Below are 4,084 nucleotides of genomic sequence, written 5' to 3' on the forward strand. Positions count from 1 at the left end.
TCGATGTATGATTCGGCAATCGAAATCTCAACTGACATTCAGTCGACCATACACCCGCTCCCACACACTCGTCTGTCTTGGACCCGTCGGTATATAAATGAAAAAAGGAAAGATGTTTAATTAGGATCTCTCTGAACCTCTGGCGTACCTCCACCTCCGACACCGTGGCTTTGGCTGATGGTAGCCAGTCTACAACAGTAGAAAAATTGGGTGTTTCCCACGGTGCTATATTTGATTGAACCAGGGTATCGATGGTAGAGAGATCTATACCGACTTTTTCTGTGAGGTCATGGAGTCTATTGCCCAGCGGCTTCCCGCCGCGATACTGGGGCCCTACCTGCCGGCGCAAAACATCCCTGTTGGGATGTTGGGGCTGCCTGGCTACCTTTGCGGCATAGGTCAGCGCAAGCTGGCCGCGTCTAAGACGGAGGGGAGGTACTCCCGACTCTACCTCTAGGCGCTCAGTGCGAGTGCACTTAAGGGCTCCAAGACAGACTCGTAAACACGCATTCTGTACTACATTCAAACCTTTCAGAGTTGAGCTCGTTGCCGAGCCATACACGATTGACCCATAATCTACTTTAGACCTAATCAGGGATTTATATAACATCAGTAAAGACTTTCTATCAGCTCCCCATTTGTGTCCAGAAATGCACTTTAATAAATTAAGTGCTTTTTGACATTTATTCTTTAACTGACCAATGTGGTCTTTCCAATTTAATCTACTATCAAAGAGTAGTCCAAGAAATCTAGCTGAATTTTGAATAGGTATTGGATGGTTGTCTAGAGTTAGCCTGATGTTGGGCTTTCTCCTATGTGTAAAAACCACGCCAATACTCTTTTTAATGGAAAGCTTAAAACCCCACTGGAGGCCCCAGTTATGAATCATATCCAGTGCCAATTGGATCTGATTTGCCGAGAACTCTGCATTATTGCTGGAGTGCCATAATGCACAATCATCGGCGTACAGTGAGTATTTAAGATTCCGAGGAGGAGATGGTAAAATGTCATTTATTACACATAAAAATAATGTTGGAGACAAGACACTTCCTTGTGGGACCCCGTTTGCCTGGACAAAAATGTCCGAGAAAGTGACGTTGTCAGAAAATAATTTGACAGAAAACGTTCTGTCAGAAATGAAATTTTGGATGAAACAAGGCAAGTTTCCACGTAATCCGAAAGCATAAAGTTTTCTGAGTAGGCCATGTCGCCAAGTCATGTCGTAGGCTTTTTCTATGTCTAAAAATACTGATATCAAAAAATGCTTTTTGGCAAATGCCTCATGAATGTGACTTTCCAGTTTTACTAGCTGATCGAGAGTTTGGCGTCCCTTTCGGAAGCCGCACTGCTCGTCAACTAGTAAATTTCTGGTATTTAAAAAATGCAATAGCCTACTATTAACAATTCTTTCCATGACCTTGCATAAGCAACTTGTCAACGCAATTGGGCGGTAAGAGATGGCGGATCTGGGATTTCCCCCTCCTTTCAATATGGGAATGATGTGGGCGAAGTGCCATGAATTTGGAAAAGTCTGGCTTTTCCAAATATCATTGTACACTTCTAGCAACTTAATCATGTCATCATGATTAAGATGCTTTATCATCTCATATCGAATCTCATCGGGGCCTGGGGATGTTCCTCTACAGGCTTCTAGGGCTCGGACAAGCTCATTCATAGTTAGATCTTTATTGTAATCAAAAATATCTCCTGTGGCAAAGTGAATTGGTTGCAGCTCGGCTGCTTCCTTGGTGGTCAGGAATGCAGGGTTGTAGTTTTCCGAGCTGCTTGTATAAGAGAACTGCCTGGCGATTGTGTTAGCAATGTCTCTAGGTGAATCATAATTTCTTCCCTCATGAATGATGTTTCTGATTTTTATTGATTGTTTTTTTCTATTAATTCTATTGACTGTGGACCAAACCTCTGAAATTTTAGTATTGCTATTTATCGTAGAGACAAAGCTTCGCCAGGAGTCTCTTTTGGCTTGTCTAATTGTTCTACGAGCCCTAGCTCTCGCTTGTTTGTATTTGCGAAAGTTCTCGTTGGTAATATTATTATGGAAAAGCCTGTAGGCCCTATTTCGTTCACATAGCGCCCTGCGGCAATCTGGTGTCCACCATGGAACTCTATGCTTAACGCTATCTGTCGAAGTCTTAGGTATGGTTGCCATTGCTGCATTTATAATACAATTTTGAACACTGTTTACTTTATCATCAATGGTTTCTCCAACAACTTCGAGCTTGACGCTCCTTGTGAAGGCGACCCAATCTGCTCTTTTTACGTTAAATTTGGGTGCTGAAGGCGTCCTCGAGGTGTCGCATGAATATTGAATACAAATAGGAAGGTGATCGCTTCCCAACGAGTCGTCAATGGTGTGCCACAGGCACTTGGCTGCTAGTGTTGAGGAAACCAGTGATAGGTCAATAAAGCTCAAATTACCGGTATTATCGTCTATTCGCGTTGGACTACCATCATTTAGAAGAACCAGATCAGAGTCGTTGATCAACTTAACTACTTGCTCACCTCTACCATTCACCCGTAGGGAACCCCATGATGTATGACGAGCATTAAAATCACCTAGAATTAATTTATTGTTTGGCAGACTGTCCTGAATAGCAAAAAGCTCATCATAGATTAATCTTTTATCAGGTGGACAGTAAGCTGAGCATATAGTCAGATACGTGTTATTGAATTTTACTTTGCATGCGACGTGTTCCAAAGTAGAATTAATCGTCACTTCAATGAAAGGGAGATTCTGGTGGATGTACATGGCGACTCCGCCTCCACCCCTTCCCTCTCGGTCTTTTCTACAAAGATGGTAGTTTTTTAGCGATACGACCTCGTCAGAGACTTGGTCGTTTAAATGGCTTTCTTGTAGTACGATAATATCGGGAGCATAGGACGAGGCTAGTAATCTAAGAGAGTTTAATTTTGATCTAAGACTTCGACAGTTCCATTGTATAATGGTATACGCGTGGATTACGTTTTATGGGGTTTGGAAGTGCCTTGTCCGGTGGTTTTTATTTTCTTTTTTTGGGAGGGAGGCGCCTCCTCCTCTCCCTCACTTCCCGAGGGCCTCTCTCGGGAATTTTTGGAGACAGTAGTCTCCATGGCCTGCTCCCCTCCACCAGAGAGACGCCCGGCGGAGGACGATCTGCTCTTACGAGCAGAACTACCACCAGACGAAGTTCTAGTGGGGGTCGCCTGGACGAGAAGGTGCGATCCGGATTGTGATTTGGTATCTACCTCCTTAAGATGCTGTTTTTGCTGGGTTGATTCAGCAATTTCTTTAATTGTCTTGTTCAATTCTTTAATCTGATTCATTAAGTCCTTTACCGTTTCTTTCAATTCTGCAATTTCCTGGTCCTTAACTGCGAGCTGCTGATTAACACTGCTTGCACTGGAAACAGTGTTAGTTACTGCTGAGGCGTAAGAAGTATTGGGTTTGCTTGTCAAACCTTCCACTTTCTTCTTGGCCTCACGGTAGCTAACATCGTGTTCTCTCATGTATGCTAATGTCTCAGTCTCCTTCTTCAGGCTACTGCAATCAGCAGAGCCTGACTGATGGGGACCTCCACAGTTAGCACACTTGAGTGTCTTTTCCGTGCATTCAGTGGTATCGTGATCTCCAGTACATTTACCGCAAGTGAATTTGTTAGTATCCTTATCATTGCATCTTAATGAGGTGTGTCCAAATTTTTGGCATCTATTACACCGCATTGGCTTTTGAATGTAAGGTCGTACTTGAACAATCTCATATCCGATTTTGACAGTACTTGGAATTTTATTTGAAGCAAAGGTCAAGAAACACAATCCGGTCTTTGTTCGCGCATTCCCATCTTTCTTGGTCATGCAATTTACGTCTACAACGTTTTGGTCATTCATGGCATCAAGAATTTCGCTTTTTCCATTGTCCTCAAATCCCTGTGAAAGATTACTCCCTTACAGGTATTTGGGCCAACAGGAATAGTTACTTTTACCTTCATGTCATGGATCTGCGTCAGTTTAAGTAAATCTTTAATCTGAGACTTAAATTGCACTTTCACAAGGAGGCTACCATCTCGCAATTTTCGGACAAAATCAAAAC

Source organism: Penaeus japonicus, unplaced genomic scaffold, assembly GCF_977035675.1.
Source record: "Penaeus japonicus unplaced genomic scaffold, GWHDUDI00000001_assembly GWHDUDI00000019, whole genome shotgun sequence".
NCBI classification, from domain to species: Eukaryota; Metazoa; Arthropoda; class Malacostraca; order Decapoda; family Penaeidae; genus Penaeus; species Penaeus japonicus.